At 36.6% G+C, this 20079-nt stretch overlaps 1 protein-coding gene across 2 annotated transcripts in view; it reads right to left on the bottom strand.

The window, feature by feature from the left end:
* LOC126701850 (inositol 1,3,4-trisphosphate 5/6-kinase 4-like) overlaps positions 1 to 20079 on the bottom strand; it is a 94407-nt gene that overhangs the window by 45620 nt on the left and 28708 nt on the right. The gene's annotated exons all lie outside the window — the stretch shown is intronic.

Raw genomic sequence — 20079 nt, 5'->3', positions numbered from 1 at the left:
CATGTGACCCATCTCAATTATAGAAGTATGCATATATGACCTCCCACAAGACTTGATTACATAATTTGGAACTTTACATTTGACTCCACTTTCAATCAAAATATTTGATCTTTTAGATCCTTTTAAGACAATCACCTCTCATTGTGAGAGTGATCTTTGATATTTCACCTTGATGAGATAGCCTTTGGCTTTTTGAATAATCATTCACTTTAATTTTTGGTCGCTTTTCCTTTTTTCTAATCGAATACTAGTATGTGTGACAGGCTTTTGCAGCTCAATATCTCTTTTCATTTGGAGATTTACATTTGGTGAGCTCTTTTTAGCAAAAACAAAAATAAAGAGTGGGAAGATATATAGGCACAAGTCTATGCATGTCTCAAGATCAACATAACTATTCACTAATCATTCATGACAAGTTTGAAAATCTATTTACAACAGTCACATAGATTTCAAGATTTCTTCCACAGTGATAAGAGTGCAAAGGAACAAGCTACGCTCGTAAATGCACAAAGCCATTAGCACAAAGGTACAAGGCAAAACAAGTTTTGAGACAAAACTCAACAATGTCAATCAAACTTTTTGATTTTCTACTTTTTATGTGGTTTTTGGATTTTTGACATATAAGAAAGAAAAAGATTGATCAAAAACAAAAATGAACAAAAGTATGCACAAACAGACAAACAAACAACCACCAACATAATCAATAAGCAAACAACCAAACACAGTCACAAAGCATAGGAAGTATTGATGCATGGACATGTTGTAATGCTTATGCATGAGTACCATTTTTCACCTACACGTCACTTGCGTTTGGGGTGATTTCCTTATAGGATTGGGTACGGGAGTTAGTGCTTTCAACCTTTGTGTGAAGTTTTCCAAGCAGTTGGTGAATGCACCAATCATCTTCATCACGTCTATCATTCCGGGATCACCATTTTGATCTCTTGATGGTTCACCAGCCCAATTTCTCCTATCATTTCTAGGTCCTCGTGACCTTTGAGGAGTTGCACTATTCATTGCTCTCAGCTTTTGACAATTTGGTCAAGTATGCCCTTGAAGTCCGTAGTGATGACACACATAATTTGATCTAGGACCTATTTGTGGTCGTGGACGAGACTTGGCTCGGGATTCAGACCTGCCCATGGATTGATTACGGGGATTCAACAACCGTTCGTTCTCCATATTCCTCTTCTCCTCTATCTTAGGCTTCTCAGCAGTAGGGCCAACTTCAACTGGCTCTTTGGCCTTTATAAACTTCACTTCTTTTGTGACATTGCCAGATGAGCTACTCCCTCCGGTATATCCCAACCCGGAATTGTATGAAAAATGTTTTTGAGATGAAATAACATCATCTAGCTTCTTGGTGGAGACCCTCTCTATCTTGGCATTTGCTTGCACAACCTCTTGCTCAAGAAATCTCACTTTTGTGTAGGCTTCTGATAGCTCACTATTCAGTGTTTCTATCTCACACTTGGCCTCCTTATAGCGAATTAGGAGACTTTTATAGTCCTCCTCTGCCTTCTTCATCTTTCTCACAGCTGCCTTTGCCACCTTTGTGTACTCACCCAACCTCTCCAGGAGTGAGTTATAATTGTCTTGAAGATTGGCTGCTTTTCCATCTTCTTCTACATCTGATTCCTTAACAACTTCAAATGATTTTTCATCACTATGTACTCCAAGCTCTTGTACAAGCAGATTCAACTCATCTGAAGAATCAATATGAGCAATAGTCATAAAAGCGGAGTAATTCCCTTCTCCATCACAACTTTCCTCAGAATCATAGTTGGATGAATCTGAGTCACTCAGTGTCGTGGCATACACCTTGCCTTTTGATTTCAAATAATTTGGACATTCTTTCTTAAAATGTCCATGCCCGTTGCATTCAAAACAAGTGACACCTTGTGTAGATTGGGATTCTTTTCCATCTTTCTTTTTAAATTCCCTTTTCTCCCTTCCTGAACTTTGAAATTTTCCTTTGTCCCCAAATTTACCATTATTCTTGAATTTAAAGAATTTTCAGAAATTTTTCACAAGGTATGCAACATCCTTGTCAACAACATCTTCATCTGATGAGTCATGGACTTCTACCTTCTCATTAATGGTCTTAAGAGCAAGAGATTTGCTCCTCCGTTGATTTGGCAGCGACATTTCATAAGTCTGAAGAGAACCAACCAGCTCCTGGACGTTGATGTCATCAAGGTCCTTACTCTCTTCAATTGCTGTTACTTTGGCACGAAAGCTTTCCGGCAATGATCGAAGGATCTTTCTTACAATCTTTGAGTCCTCCGTTTTCTCCCCCAAGTTGAACTTACTGACAACCACCTCATTTAGTTTTCCATAGAAAGAGTCAAAAGACTCATCCTCAAGTTGAACTTATCCCATGTGGATTTGGCTGCCTCAGGTCTGGTCCAACCTATCTCAACCGCATCCCAAACAGATTCTTCAATGGAACATAAAAATGCTTTCATACGAACCTTCCAAAAAGCATAATTACTACCATCAAAATATGGAGGTACATTTAGGGATTGAGACCGGTCCATATTAAAAAGGGTCAAGGATCACACTATGGTAATGAAACCAATAAAAGTATACCCGCTCTGATACCAATTGAAAGTTCAAATAGTGTAAAAACACCCTTGAATGTTTAGACCCCCAATTTACAAATTACCAATTCAAGCTTTATATCAAACAATTAATGTGTAGAACATGAACAAAAGCTTAATACAGAATTGGCAAACAATCTATACCAATTAAAATCACATCCACAGCAGAAAATAAAAGGCAAAGATAAAGGGAAGAGAGATGCAAATACAAGGACAACACACGATGTGTTGTCGAAGAGGAAACCGAAGCCCTCGGCGTAAAACCTGTCCACCGCCCTCCAAGCGGTAAATAATCCACTAGAAAATGTAGTTGGGATACATGAACATTAATAGACTCTCAAAGCCTAATCTACCCAGTGTACCTAAGCCCTCCAAGCTTCTTGCTCCAATGAGGTTGCGCCGAACCTATTTCTTTTCTAACTTCTCGGATTCCGCTACTTGACCATAGCATCAACCAATGTAAATTGGTTCCTTCCTAACTACTTCCTAGAACACCAAACAGCCCTCTCACAGTAATGAATATGGTGTGAAAAAGTTTTGGTAAAATGCCTCTCAAGGATTTAACAATGGAGAGGAAGAGAGTTGAGGAATTTGAAGAGTCTCTTATGTAAAGATTGTTGATGAATTAATCTTATTTTACTCTAGGGTTTATCTGTCAAAATTCTCTCTAGAAGCTCTCATTCTTTCGTGGATATAAGGGGTATTTATACTAGGTTGAGAATGGAATGTGAAATGTTAGGTTTTTTAAAACAGGGCTGGCTTGCGGCTTGACCTCGCGACTTGATTGAGTCGCGAGATCTAGCCGCGAGATAACAGAATGGCCAGTTGTCCTATTTTGTCCTGTAGTGCTCCAGCTAGCATGACGCTTCAACTTCTGGCATGCTTGGCACGTGTGTTGCTTCTGGCGGCTTGCAACTGCGAGTCACCCACGAGATCCAGCCGCGAGAATCTGTTTTCTTGCACACTTTTGAGCATTCAACACTCTATCTCACTCACTACCCTTACAACAAACCCACTTAAATATAGGGTTACCAATTGCTGAAATACAAGCAAATTTGGTATGGAATAAAGCCAACAAGATGGTTGATTAAATTGAACCTTACATTCTTTAACCTTAAAATTATGGTTATTTAGAGCTTGTTTAGTTTAGAGGTGTTTTGGATTATATCACTCAAAACTCATAACTGAGTTGTATCAAAACACATGGGACCCAAACAAATTTTTTTGTTTGGCTTTATTTTCACATGGTGTTTCCATCACTCAAAACTCACAAATTTTGAGTTAGAGTGATGGAAACACAAAACAAGAATCCAGTGTTTCCAAAAACTGAGATATATAACTCAGTGGCACCATTGTAATTTTTCGACCTCTGTGGAGCCCACATCTTTTATGTTGTCTTGTCAACTCAGACCTGTTTGATATTATCGTTGCAAACAACCACAACACCACCACAACAAACCCAACACCACCACAGCACCACCACAACAAAACACTACTGAAACACAAACCTAGCCCCACCCAGCACCGCCACAGCAACCCTCCGCCAAAACACCAAAATCAACCCACAAAACCAACCGCCGATCCACACCATCAAAACACAAAACCAACCACCGATCCACACCATCAAAACACAAAACCAGTCCCAACTGATTTAACCCATCCCCATTGAAACAACCCATCACTTTAAACCTAATAACCATCGATTCAAACCAACCAAAAACAACTAAGAAAGAAATAGAGAAGAGAGAAAAAAATAATTCAAATACAGATTGAAGAGGGGAGAGACAGAGAAAGCTGAGAAAGAAACGGAGAAGAGTGAAAAAAAAAAATCAAATATAGAGTGAAGATGGGAGAGACAAAGAAATAGAGATAGACAAAAAAAAATTGGATAGAAAAGAGGGAGAGTCAAAGAAATGAAAGGTGAGAGGATGCCATGGTGTGAGAAGTAAAGGAGGAAGATTTTTTGTTAATGAGACGCAAGTAGCAATAGTAACAACACTGGTTAGTGTTAGTGGGTGCAGTCCATGGTTTTGGCAAAAAGTTGTAGAGATATGTAACTAAGTTATGAGTCCAAATAGGTGTTTTACAATTTTTGAGTGAAGGTGAGGTTTGACTAGGGAGTTATGAGTTTTAAGTTTGAGTTATGGGTTTTGAAAACTGATGTATAAAACTAAGACACCTCTAAACCAAACGGGCTCTTAGTCTTTTACATATCAAAATTTTCCTTGTATATAAAAAAACAAAACTCAGTGCTCAGGTGGATTCCTTGTACTCAATAAAATATACAATATAGATGAGCACCACTATTAGCAATTTGTTCGAGGGGATTTAAATAGCAATATGTTTCAACTCAAATGTTCACTTTCCTTACAAGTTCTTAGAAAGGTACTAGGCCACTAGTATATATACATCATTGCATTGATTTTTAATCACTCCAATGTTCACTTCTCTTTCTTACTCATCATCACACCTATAAGTAGCCCCAGGGTGCATCTCTGATTATCAGCACCACTCTAGCTTTCTCCTTGCCCTTGAAGATTGCTCTCTCAATTAATATTAAATTTTAGGTAGAAATACTTTTTTGGTTTCTACATTTTGGTCACATTCCTATTTTGATTTATATTTTTTTATTTTACCCTTTTTTGTTCCAAAATGAAAAACACATTCTATTTTAGACCGTACCGCCATCTCACTAACAGAAAATATGTTATATGGCAAACATACTGTTAGGTTCTAAAGTGTATGACTTTATGTATTTAGAACTCTAATTTGTATTGTTGGCAAACCATGATCAAAACAATGTGTTTAGATGTGTTTAGAAGTGTTTAAAGCTAGCTCAAAGTTGTAAGTCAATGTAAAGTTGGAATCGAGTGTAAAGCAGAAAGCACTGTGGTTTTCGGCCTGGCTCAATCGATCGAAGCTTAGGCTCGACCAATCGAACCTCGGGCAGATTGCTTTTCTGCAGAATTTTCCAACTCAGCCCTAGTTGTTTTAAAACGTTTTTAGGGTTTCTTATTTGTCCTAAGTATAAAAGGCAAACCTTAGCCACGTTTTAGTGTTGCTCATATTGCGATTTGTGTAAATCTCTTGTGAGATCTAGAGGAGCTTTCCTTTACACAAACTTAGGGTTTTCAAGGAGGAGATATTCTCTACACCTTGATGATCAAAACAGTTGCTGTCATTAAAGCTTAAAGAATACACAAGCGGGGGTGCTTGTAGCTGGTGGGAATCCAAGAAAGAAGGAGTCCTTGGATTCGGAGCTTGCACGTGGTCGTGTCAGTAAGTTCAACTGGTTGGTAGCATTAGGAAGTCAAGCGGGGGTGCTTGTAAGTCCTTTTGTATGAACTTCGATTCTTTCAAGATAGTGGATTCAGGTTTACCTTGAGGATAGCTAGGTCAAATCCTCCCTAGGTTTTTACCGATTTGGTTTCCTGGGTGATCATATCGTGTGTTATTTATTTTCCGCTGCTTTGCATGATTTGATCTTTATTATTGTGATAACCTAGACTTGTTTAATTGGACTAAGTAACAACTTGGCTAATTACCTAGGTTTAATCAATTGTTTAAAGGGGTCTAAAAACTGTCAAGTGGTATCAGAGCGGGTAGCTCTTTTGTTGTTGATCTTTTGATCACTGAGCTGATCCTTGACCCTTGTTGTCATGGAACACGGACACTCTCTAGTTATTCCTCCTCACTTTGATGTGAATAATTATACTTACTGGAAAGTAAGGATGAAAGCTTTCCTGAAATCCATTGATGAGAGGGTGTGGAACTCCGTTGAATACGGATGGGAGAAGCCCACTACTCCTGTTAGTGAGTGGCAAACTTCTCAGAAAGAAGTAGCTTCGTTTAATAGCAAGGCTATGAATGCGATTTTTAATGCTGTTTCTATGGAGGAATTTAAGAGAATCTCGAATGTTGAGATCGCTCATACTGCTTGGAATATCCTCCAGATTGTGCATGAAGGCACGAAGGCTGTCAAAATAAATAAATTGCAGCAATTGACTTCTAAATTTGAATGCATTAGGATGTCTGATGATTAATCTTTTGATGAATTCTATGCAAAACTGAATGATATTGTTAATTCTGCCTTTAACTTGGGTGAAATCTATGATCAACCTAAAATTGTTAGGAAGATTCTTAGATTTTTGACTGAAGACTTTAGACCCAAGGTGACTGTCATTACTGAAAGCAAGGATGTGGACTCCATCCCTGTTGATGAGCTTGTAGGATCTCTTCAATCCTATGAGTTGGATCTACCCAAAACTACCAAATCCAAATCAATGGCTCTTAAGTCAGTTGATGATGTTGAAAGTGGTGGATTTGATGATGAGCTCTCTGCTACAGAGATTGCCTATCTTGCCAAGAACTTTAGAAACTTTCTCAGGAATAACAATAGAAAGGCAAGAGGCACAAACACTGCTGAACCTAGAAATTTTAGGAAACATGATCCCACTAAGGTTAATAACAATGATAAACCTAGGGAAAGAGTAGGTCAAACTTCCAATAATTCTTTGGGCTCTCAATGTTTTGGATGTCAAGGGTATGGACACTTGAAATCTGAATGTCCAACCTATTTGAAGTCTATGGGTAAGGCTATGGCTGTAACCCTTAGTGATGGTGAAGTTTCTGATCATGATTCTGATTGTGATGAGGATGGAAACTTCATTGCTTTCACTGCTACTGCTGTAGTTGATGAGAGCATATTTGTTGAAGGGAACCCTTCTGATGGGGAACTCTCTGAAGATGCAGATCTTCAAGAGGCCTATAACAAACTTTGCAAAGTTGCTGCAAAGGATGCTATGAATGTTGAACTTGGCCTAAAGAAAATTGAATCTCTTGAGCTTGAAAAGAAAAATTTGCTTGTTAAATTGTTTGATGCTAATGACCTTTTGAACAATGTGAAAACTGAAAACATGCTCTTGCTTGATAAAGTTAAATCTTTGGAAATTGATTTATTTGTTGCTAGATCTGCTAGTTCTAAACTTGATTAAATGCTGAGTGTTCAAAAGTCATCTTCTGACAAAACTGGTTTAGGTTATGTTGATAGCATCTGTGTGTTCGCTCCCCATTCCACTAAGTTTGGTCCTTCATCTTCTTCTTCTGAACCTTCAGTGAGTGAGATAGTGAGTGAAACTGTCAAACCCCCTGTGAGTGAGGTTGCTAAACCCTTAGAAGGTTCATCATCTAGGAAGATTAGGGTTGATTTGAAAGAATCTAAGCCTAAGAAGCCTACCCTATCTAAGGACAAGACACATGATAAACCTGCATGGGTTTGTCATTTTTGTGGAAAGATTGGACACATAAGTCCAAATTGCTACAAGCTGCAAGCTGCAAAGAGAGCAAACAAACCAAAAGTACCTGTGCCTCAAGCACTTGATCCTATGGTACTTATTGGTGATTTGGTAAAGGCTTTAAACCTTTATTCCAATTCTGGAGTTGGTAATCATTCTCAAGTGAATAAGAATTCCAATGCTCGTGGTGCATCTAAAAAGTTTTGGATGCAAAAGACTCGACCTAACTGAGTCTTTTTGACATGGTCCTTGTGCTTCATTGCTCTACCCTTTGTGACCATTGTTCTTTGGTTGTGTTTTTTTTGTCTCTAGGATTTGCATTGCATAACATTCATGCATTTCATTCTAGGTGTTTTTATTTTTATTAAAAAAAAAAAAAAAAAAAAAAAGGAAAAGGAAGCACATTTTGTTTTTGCATTATTCTTTTTGGTTTTTGAGAACAAGATTGGTCAATTTATTTTCACATAACATGTTTTTGTACCTTGTTTAGCTTTGATGAGCTTATTTATTGCACTCTACTAGTTGAAGATTTGTAGTGCATGTTGTGTGGGAAAGATGTGTATGGTTTTTGATTACTATGTCTTAATCTTGAAGTCACTTGTTTTTAAATATTGGACTTGAACTTTTAGAGAAAGGCATAAATAACCATCTCACCACTGTTCACTAGCCAATCATGAACACCTTAGTGCATATCATAAGATTTTGTGCTCGAAAAAGTGTAGCACATGCACAAAAAGAACATAAGGTGAAGCCTCGGTAAAAGTACTTAATTCTTAAAATCTAATTGGTGTGTACTATTAGGCTTGATGCCAAACTCACATAAACTTAAAATTGGAATGTATATTATGAGGCATAAATACAAGAAACTTACATGATTGCAAGCTTATGATCTAGGAGATGTGGGAGTTATATGATGTAACTCTTTAGGTGATAGTCTCTTTTAAATTCTTTGTGATGAATTTTGTAGACTCTGTGATTGATTGCTATTCACATATCACCTCACATGTATCTCATGTCTTTGCTAGTCGCACACACTACACGAGTTACTCTTTGCCAAACATTGTACATGTTATTGTGTGTGTTTATGGTCTGACCAACCAAGTTTTTGCAATCACTTTGAATTATGTGCAAACTAAATTTGTTGCTTAAAAATTTGTGGAGAATGCAAAATTTTGTTTTTGGGAATATTGGGCTTAAAATTCTTGTTTGGAAAATCATATCATCTCATACTCATGCATTTTTGGTCTTAATTTTTAATGCTTTGAGCTAAATCAACTTGTTTTTCAAAAATTGTGTTTTTCCAGAAAAATTTGGTGAGCCTCTGCCTGATTCGATCGGTCCATTTTGTTTTTCGACCGATCGAAATTCTTAAAATTTTAAAATTTTTGAGAGAGGGAGTCTCTGTCTGTTTCGACCGGTCGAGACTGATTTTCGACCGATCGAAACTCGTGTATCAGGTTTTTTAAAAAGCAGAATTGGACTTTTTCAAAGTCACTATTCAAACTTTTTCTTGCTTTTCTCTCTCTCTGCGTTGGCTCTTGGCTCCACCATCAAATTTTTGTCGTTTTCCTTCAAGATTTTTGCAAGGTTTTTGTCCTTAGAAGCCGGTAAGACCCTTTTGCCCTTCTTTTTCAAGTTTCTTTCTTGTTTTCATGCATTTTTCATGCATTCTCATGGGTATTTTCGGCATCTTCAAAATTTTTGGGGTTTTTGATGATTCAAGCCAATTCTTGTGTAATTGATCAATGGGTTTTTGTGCCATGATGTTATATTGATGTTCCCTATAGTTTAATTTGATCAATTTTGTGGTTTTTGAAAAATTGGAAATTCTAAGGTTTTGAATTTGATCCGAATTGGGGATTTTGTCAAATTGGCTTCAATTGATGAAATTGGCTTCTCCAATTGATGTAATTGGTCATTATTTTTGTTATTATATCATGTGTAATGATCAATTCATCAATTTTTTAAAATTGATCAAGTGGTTTCTTTATTTTGGGGTTTTTGTGTTAAAAACCTTTATGTGCAAGCCAATTTTGTAATTGGAACCTTTTTGACTTAATTCACTGCATTAGCACATGCATCATGACATTTAAACTTGTTCATGCATCATATAGATTTTGATTCTATTTTTTGTTTTTGTGCTAACTTGCAGTCTGCCCTTGGTTTTGTTTTGTGGTTTTGTTCTTTCGCTCTGTGTTTTGATCCTTATCTTAGCACCATGCCTAGGAAAACTAGAGCTCATAGGACCACTTCCACTTCCTCTGAGTCTCCACCTAGAGTAGAGCTGTTTAAGAATGATAAGTGTAGAGAAGCCTATGACACCTTGAACTGTAGGCGTAAAATCTGGTCTGAGCGAGCTGTTGTGTTAGATGCGCTTGATCCGGCCATTAGGGCCAATTTTGAGTCTAGGGGTTGGTTGCCTCTCGTAGAGATAGATCATCCACCTCCGACCGCCCTGATTAGAGAGTTCTACTTGAACCTCTCTTGTCACGTCTATGATTCCAACACCTTTGTTAGGAGTTGGATACGAGGTGTAGAGTTCACCATTACCCCTCGGGTAGTGGCTGAGGCTCTTGGGGTGCCGGTAGTTCGGGATGCTGACTATCCCTATGATGAGTCACCCTCTTTAGATGTTGTCATGTCTTACATCACTGGGTCATCTATCCAGTGGGGTTCTGATCCTCGGATCACGTTCGCTGAGCTTACCGAGACTGCCTATCTCTTCTTTAGGATTGCATGTCATTCCTTGTGGCCTATCTCTCACTTTCACACCATCCCTTTAGAGCGATGTGTGTTTTTGTACGCCTTTGCTTCTGGAGCGTCTATTAGTTTTCCTCACTTGTTCCTTCGTACTTTGAACGAGGTTTATAGGAGTTCTGTCATAGGGCATGCGCTGATTCATCCTATTTTCATTCATAGGATTCTGCTCTATTTAGGTCTAGATGGTTTTCCGTCAGGTGAGCCTGTTCATGTGATAGCTCCCATAAGTGCCACCTTTCTTCGTCAGAGGGCTGCTCAGTTGAGAGTTCCTCCTTCTCGTCCTAGAGGTGCGTCATCTAGTAGTGTTCCCCCTCCTCCCTCTTCTACAGGTACAGCTGTTGTTGAGACTTCAGGTGCTGCTGCTGATGCTGATGCTGCTGTTCCTCCACCGACTACTACGGATGATTCAGACATTCGTCGCACGTTGGATCATGTCTTGACCGTTCAGGCGGCTCAAGGACAGATTTTGGTGGACGTTCTTAATGAGATCCGTGCCTTACGTGCGGAGTTGGCACAGTTTAGACCACCTCCCTTTTGATGATGGATATCTTGTTTGCCCTTTGGCATTTCGTCACAAAAAGGGGGAGTACTTGTAGAGTTTTTGCTTTCAGGGGGAGACTTTTTGATTTTGGTTGGAGCTTGTGGAGTTTTAGATTGTATCTAGGTGCTTCACTGTGTACTTAACATTTTTAGCTCTTACCTTATTTTTTATGGGATATTCATGTTAGGGGGAGTTTTATGTTTTTGTTGGTACTTTATTTGTTTCTTGTTTCAAAACTGCTTATTGATTTATATTTATGAGTTATTCATTGATATGCCTTTATTTGTGTGTTGTTTGAAATCAAGAAGTTATTTTGTTTACTTGTATTATTTCCACACATGCGGTTATGCATTTTGTTTAGTGTTTCAGGAAATATACAGGTTGATTCAATTGAGCTGCTGTCTACACTTGCAACTGATGGATAGTAGTTAGGATTGAATTTTGTTTATGAGCATTATTTTGTAAAGGACTTTTCATTTTGTAAACTTTGAACTTCTAAGTTGTGTTTTGTCACGGATTGCCAAAGGGGGAGTTTGTTAGGTTCTAAAGTGTAGGACTTTATGTATTTAGAACTCTAATTTGTATTGTTGGCAAACCATGATCAAAACAATGTGTTTAGAAGTGTTTAAAGCTAGCTTAAAGTTGTAAGTCAATGTAAAGTTGGAATCGAGTGTAAAGCAGAAAGCACTGTGGCTTTCGGCCTGGCTCGATCGATCGAAGCTTAGGCTCGATCGATCGAACCTCGGGCAGATTGCTTTTCTGCAGAATTTTTCAACTCAGCCCTAGTTGTTTTAAAATGTTTTTAGGGTTTCTTATTTGTCCTAAATATAAAAGGCAAACCCTAGCCACGTTTTAGTGTTGCTCATATTGCGGTTTGTGTAAATCTCTTGTGAGATCTAGAGAAGCTTTCCTTTACACAAACTTAGGGTTTTCAAGGAGGAGATATTCTCTACACCTTGATGATCAAAACAGTTGCTGCCATTAAAGCTTAAAGAATACACAAGCGGGGGTGCTTGTAGCTGGTGGGAATCCAAGAAAGAAAGAGTTCGTGGATTCGGAGCTTGCACGTGGTCGTGTCAGTAAGTTCTACTGGTTGGTAGCATTAGGAAGTCAAGCGGGGGTGCTTGTAAGTCCTTTTGTATGAACTTCGATTCTTTCAAGATAGTGGATTCAGGTTTACCTTGAGGATAGCTAGGTCAAATCCTCCTCAGGTTTTTACCGGGTTGGTTTCCTGGGTGATCATATCGTGTGTTATTTATTTTCCGCTGCTTTGCATGATTTGATCTTTATTATTGTGATAACCTAGACTTGTTTAATTGGACTAAGTAACAACTTGGCTAATTACCTAGGTTTAATCAATTGTTTAAGGGGTCTAAAAACTGTCACATACTACTCATTTGACACATAGAAAGCCTACGTGGCGATTAAAATAATAATAAAATTATTATTTGGCATTTAAATAATGCGATGTCAATATTTTAAATATTAAAAAAGCCACATCATTATTTTTTCTTTTCTTCAATTATTTTAAAATAAAATAAAATCTTAGCTATTATATAATTATTTAAATAATAATTAAAATAAAAGTTTCTTTTCATTATTTTTTCTTTTCAGGAAGAACATAAGAAGAACATTATGTTCTTCCCCAAATCCAAAACATGAACAATCAAACATACTTCTCTCTCTCTCTCTTGATGAGAGAGGTTTGAGATCCAATTTGACAAAGGAGATAAAGCGAGATTGGATCACTACTGTAAATTCGTTTGGGTTTTGGCCTTGAGGGTTCAAACCATTGAGAACATTAGTTTTGGGGTTTCGATCTAAGAGGATGGGTTAGAGAGAAAAGGTAAGAAGAGATTCAAAAGACCAGGTTGGTTCAAAGAGAAGTCATTACTGAGTGGTGGCTATGAGCGGTGGAGTGCAAGTCTTCTTCACCAAAGACAGATTTGGGAACAAAAAAGAATTTTGGTTTGGTCTCTCTCTCACTCGACTAGAAATTGCTGATGTGGGCGCAAGTGCCCACGATGGTTTTTTAGGTTTCCCCAAATCTGTGGAAAAGTACGTCTTGGCCTAGGGTGGACCATGATGGAGGGTGTAAATGGAGTCGCAACCTAGATTAGGTCTAGAAACTATAAATATAACGCCCTTGTAGAAGGACTGATCTTTATCAGAGCATATGTCCGGAGTTTAGGTATGGAGATAGGAAGGTGTTAAGCACCCAAGCCCACCTGACCCGCAGGTTAGCCTCCACTCATTGTATTCCAAATCCTAATCCCATCAAAGGATCTTTTAATATGTTATTTGATACTCACATACACTAACATGTATCTAACATTCAAAACATGGCATATGTCCTACACTCATCCATATCATAAAAACCCTACCATTCATCTAACACATATATATCTAAGAGCAGCAAGTATATCCAAGGTAGTATCATCAATCAAGGGAATTAATCAATCATATTCATCAATCAAGAAAGTTCACCATGTTCAACAACTAAATCAAATCAAATGCATGTTCATGTAATCATGCATGACTTACCTTACTTACCTCGCTACATCATAACACTTTAGCATCTATACATCAAGGCATGTTCAAGTTCTCATGAATGTTCATGTGGTTCATCAAAGCATAAACCCTAATCATCAATTTATCAATCCAAGCATGCGAAACATATTATTCTACTGACCTTAATACTAATCATGTGAAAATTAGATTCAACAAAACCTAAATATGTGATTAAAACTAATCAAAACAAACAAAATAGCAAGAACTCTAAATCTGCATTTCTAGGCACTAGTATATGTGCACATACACAAAGTATACATACGCATACATAAAGCACGCGCAAAATTCTTTCATGGGTCATGACTCATCAGGTGGACAAACTCCAATACTTATTTCTTACCTAATCCACCAAATCTACAATTTCTTAACACTAATATTCATTTTAGTCTTATTTGCCAACTTGACTGTGACAAATTTATAAATTAGCAAATAAAACCTCCTTTCTTAAATCTTGATTTACGTTCACGTTGGTATCAAAAGATAAAGACAACTCTCTAAAGATAAGCATTGATTATTCAAAGGTAACTATTTAATTTCTTGGTTAGTGTGTAGTGTCGGATATATGAATATAAATATGAACATGATACAGTGTGAAGATAAAAAATTAGAGTTGCACTCTTTTTTATGGAACCTACGTTATATATTTATTTTTAGCTCTTCTAATCCACCTAACCTAACAAGAGAATACACCCTGGTTTCGATGTATATTTCCTCACATTCACATTGGTGGGACTCACTCAGCTGTGAGTAAGAGGAAGTGTACACCCAAAACAGTTTATATTTCCTCCTAACCTACAATCCCCTTAATAAAAAAGAGTAAAATATCTGTTTTAGTCAAAATTGTCACCTTGCCTTTTGATTAAATTTTAAATTAATAGATCTACCGCCCTCTTAAAAGATAAAACTAAATTTACGTTCACCAAGGTATTATCCATGGTTAAACTAATTTCCTTTGTGTACACTTCATGTGCCATGAGCCCCATAAGTAAATTATAAATTAAATTAAATTAAAAAACACTAAGAAGAAAAGCATTTGTTATTCAAAATGTATTTCTCACTGATTTTATATCTAAAAATTCGAATTCTTTTTTTTTGGTCGTGTTGATGCTTGTTGGCTAAAATTTTTTTATATATTATAATATATATTTGCCTGATTTTGTAGGAATTTTCTCAAATCTTCTTCACCTGAATTTCTTTGATTTTCATTTTAGCCTTTTATATATCAAAATTTTCATTTTAACTATTATTTTTTATTTAGTTTTATGTTTAGTCCTTCATGAATATGAATACTTTTAACTGTAAAGAGTCAACTAAAAAACTAAATCAACTATAAAAGGCTAAAATAAAACTATTAAAACATAAAGGCTATCATGAAAACAATCTCAGACTTTAAAGGTTAAAAGTCTAATTAATTTCTTATATTCGAATCTGATCAAGACTCTCCCAATTTTCCCTAACTCCAAGTTTTGGCTGAAAATCTCTATAGTATTACAAACTTTGCTTGCTCGTAGCTCTTACAATTTGTTTTTCCTCGTTATTTTTTGATCTCTTCATTTTCAGTTTCTTAATTTCTAAGTATCCCTATCTGTATACTTCTACACTTTGGTTGCACACCCCACTTTTGACCCCAAAAAAAAAAAAAAAAATTCCTACTTTATCAAATAGAGACCCAAAAAACAAAAGTCAGCCATACTAAGAAACCCCAAATGAAATGAATTTAAACAAAAAAGAAGAAAAAGAACAACAACAACAGTAAACGAGTGCAAACAAAGTTACAGCTATGTCCTTATCAATGATCTGAAGGGCATAATTAGCTGTGCTCGTACCCTTTCTTCAGCTACTTTACACATTGCTTATACTAAATTAATAAGTGGGTGTATTATTAATCATAAAGTTTATAGATTCCACTAAAGTATTTATGCATGATATATCATTATGGCGTATTGATTCTGAATAGAAAGAAAGAAAGCATTACGAATAGAGCTTTATAGTTTGTCAAAAAATAACATAAAAAAAAATTCCACTAACGTACTTATCCCAAAAAAAATAAAAAGCTTCCTCTAAAACAGGTAAAAAAGTTCTAAAAGAAGCTAAATAAAGTGTAAACAAAACTTTATATTGGTTACCACGAATTTACACTTTCTTCTCTTCTATTTTCTTAATGGAGGAGTAAATTACTTGCGTATAGCACTAATTAAGTTCATCCCATGTGACACGTTAAAGAAGAAAACCAAAAAAGTAAAGTCAAGATCAGTAATTGCATTTAAGAATAACTAGTCGGGGTCGTGAGGATAAAAGAAAAGGTTGGAATCATATTTGAGAAGTTGTGCTATAATTCTATTCATTAGAGATGTATCCAGAAGCGTTGTTTCAAGAGGTTTTAAGAGTTCTTTGTGTAATACTAGTACACCACCAACTATATATAGTGCTTCTTGAAAGTCAAATTTGCTTGCCATGTCAAGTAAATTCTCAGGGTTCAAAATTCTTTGGGTTGTTTCAATAAGGGATGCTTGTCCATATGTATCAACTGAAAATAATAGCCCCATAGCAAACTTAGTACATGGCAACAAACTGTGTTATATTAACTATATTCCAACAAATCACTTGTGACACTTCGATTGGTGGACACACTAATTAACACTTGCCCTTAAACCATTAGCTTTGATAATTGATATCACTTGTTGCGAGAGAAACATCTTGAGGAGACTTCTTAAATAGTTACATAACATGTAGAGACATCACTTAACTCAAAAAGCTTAAACCCTATGAATATGAGCTTAATTATAATATATTAACTGCTCATTCTTCTCACTAATATCCAATGTGAGATTTCACTATTTGAACAATCACACTACTCAAGGAAGAAAGATGGGGTCGGGGAGAGGAAGAAAGAGAGAGAACTGGTGAAAGAAAGAAGAAGAAGAGAGAGAGAGAGAGAGAGGTTATTTTAATTGAAAAAAAAAAGGAAGAAGTAAGAAATATAGAAGTATTATTTATTTTTTTTTTTTATAACTTTTAAGTTACAATAGATTGCTATAGATGGCAGTTTACTATAGCTCATTTGCCAAAATTTTTAAAAATAGCACCATTAATGTTGTAGTATGTTTTTGTGGAATGAGTTGCTAAAAATAGTTTTTTTTTTTTTTTTTTTTTTTTTTTTTTTTTTTTTTTTTTTTTTAAAATTTATATAAAGCTTTTAAGAGCTTTACTGCGAATGCTCACATTTGACATAGATTTAAGCATTGATTTCATCGTCAAGCAAGCATGCACATTCCATGGTGAAAAAAATCTACCTTTCATAAATCCATTAGAAAGACTGATTTTTAGTTTAAAAAAGGTTTGAATGGAAAAACATGTTTTTAATTCTTTTTAAATAGAAAAAAAAATCATACTCTTATCGAGTCTGGCATCTATAGATAAATATCCGGGTAATAATTGGGTATGGATAGTTAATGGATAATAGAATCCGGGTATCCATGAGTTAAAGTTTTAGGCTGGGTTGGGGTATATCCAACCCAAACCCGATTCATGGTAAAACATTAAAATAAACAAACTGAATGTATAACTACTCAATATTAATTATATCTTTATATTTGCTTGTGTTGAATTTTTATATAGGGTAAATTACATATTTGTTCCTAACCTTTAGGCCAAATGTTAATTTGATCTCTGGCCTTCTAAATGTGTTAATTTGGTTCTTAACTTTTTGATATTGTGTTAAAATGGTCCTTGCCATTAAGTGATGGATGAAAAATAATGACATGGCTAATGAACAAAATAAAATATAAATTTATTGCCACTTGGACTACCACGTTTCCTAAACTAAATAATAATAAATAAATAAATAAATAAATAAAACTTCAATCTCATTAATTTTTTCTTTTTTGCACTTTCTCATCTATTCCGTAAACTTTTCTCGGAAACAAATGTATAAAAAAAAAATTTTCAAAACCCAAACTCAAACCCAGATTCTCTTCAGTCTTCACCACTTCCCTCAAATCCAAAACCCATACTCTCTACTCCCCACAATTGCACCCATAGACCCACACAACCACACTTCTTCACTGACTCAACCCACCCAGCCACATCTCCCTCTCTCTCTCTACCTGAACTTCCCATCCTCCACCATTCACCATCCACATTGGTCCACTCTCTCACCATCCATGTCCCTCAATCCCACACACCCATATTTTTCACTCTCTCCCCCAAAGAAGGCCCAATCAAAGGCCGCCACATCACCCTCTCTCTCTAACCACTCCTTCGCCATCACCTACTGAAAAGAGATTTTATTGAGATTAAAATCAAGGATGCAAGATTGTTTACCTACACCGTGGTAAAATGAATGGATTTTGAAAGATTTATAGCTTGCCCCGACCAGCGGGTATATTTTTCAAGGCTAGTGACGATGGATTCAACATTAATTTATTTAGTGGTTTTACCGAAGATGAAAGATCATCTTGCATGTGAGAGTGAGACACAATGGGGATTAGGGCCTCCTATGCCTACTTGATGCTTTAAGGTTGCATCTATGACTCTGACTATGAAGGTTTTCCGTTTGGATGCCAAGAAAATGAAATTTTCTCTTAATGGCTAAGGTTTAATCTTTGGTTCTGATTTTTTTTAGTACGTGTTTGTTTCCAAGGAAAGTTTACTAGAAAGATGAGAAAGTGCAAAAAAAAAAAAAAAAAGGTATTTAAGATGTGTTTACACGTGCACTTGCTCTCTTTTTTTTAGGCCACGTGTCAATCCAAGTGGCAATTTATGTGTTAATAAATTTATATTTTATTTTGTCCATTAGCTATGCCAGCATTTTTCATCTATCACTTAACGGGAGGAACTACTTTAACACAATATCAAAAAGTTAGAGACTAAATTGACACATTTAAAAGGTCAGGGACCAGATTAACATTCAACCTAAAGGTTAGGGACCAAATGTAGTTTACCCTTTTATATATCTATAAGCCAGAGTCTGTAAATATGAAACTAACATAACTGTGGTGGCACAAAGTTTGTTAGTCCACTTTATGATCACACCTACCATGTCCATAGGCATATGTATGTAACATAAAGAGCATAGTGAGGAGAAATTATAAGGTCCTTATGATGGAAAAGTGATATGGTCCACCATTCCAGTAAAGACTCCCACTTGTTTAAAATTGTGAAGTTTTAAATAAAAACTGAATACTGACTCAACAATTTTAAATAGGTGGGAGCCTTTTACTAGAATGGTGGATAAGTGACGTAGTCCACCACGAGCATCATATAATTTCTTCATAGTGAGAGTAACGTTCATGGGTGAGAGAAACTAGTATAAATGTCCAAGTAGAAGAGCAAGAGCAACTTCTGTGTGTCTCTCTCTCTCTGAATGAAAAAGTTTTGCGTAAGGACTTAAATGAAAACACCCACACGCAAATGAGAGAAAAAGAAGAGAATGTAATGAAGGCTTCAAAATCATGGGTCGTACTTGTAGGTGAAGATACTTGTGGGACTGGATGTAAGTGGTGTGTAGCCAACCCACCAACCCGCCAAAACCAACCTAACCCGTCGGGTTGGGTCGGTTTTTAAGGCTTGGTGGGTTGGGTTGGGTTACAATTTTTTTTTTAATAGCGGGTCGGGTTGGGTACGGGTCATAAAATTCCAAACCCACCAAACCCGACCCGACCCACCCATATATTTAATATATATTTAAAATATATTGTGTAAGGTTGAATTTATTCAACCATCTAATTGGCTTTATTCCGTGCCAAATTTGCTTGTAATTCAGCATTTAGTAACCCTGTATTTAGGTGGGATTGTTGTAAGGGTAGTGAGTGAGATAGTGTGAAGATTGCTCAAGAGTGTGCAAGAAAACAGAGTGTCGCGGCTGGGACTCGCGGGTGGACTCGCGGCTTCAACCCGCCAGAAGATGCACACGTGCCAAGCATGCTGGAAGATGAACAGTCATGCTAGCTGGAGCACTACAGGACAAAACAGGACAACTGGCCATACGGTTAACTCGCGACTGGAACTCGCGACTTAGTCAAGCCGCGAGGTCAAGCCGCGAGCCACCCCTGTTTTGGAAAAACCTGACGTTTTGCATTCCTCTTCACTCCAGTATAAATACCCTTTTAACCCACGATTGAAAGAGAGCTTCCAGAGAGAATTTTGAGAGAGAAACCCTAAAGAAAAACCAGATTGTTTTACCCACAATCTCTACCTTAGAGTCTCATCAAAATCCCTCACTCTCTTCCTCTCCATTGTCAAATCCTTGAGAGGCTTTATACCAAACCCGGTTCTCACCATTATCATCTCTGTGAGACAGTCGTTTGGA

The sequence above is a fragment of the Quercus robur genome, chromosome 10 (genome assembly GCF_932294415.1).
Source record: "Quercus robur chromosome 10, dhQueRobu3.1, whole genome shotgun sequence".
NCBI classification, from domain to species: Eukaryota; Viridiplantae; Streptophyta; class Magnoliopsida; order Fagales; family Fagaceae; genus Quercus; species Quercus robur.
This window is presented reverse-complemented; position numbering and strand designations above follow the sequence as displayed.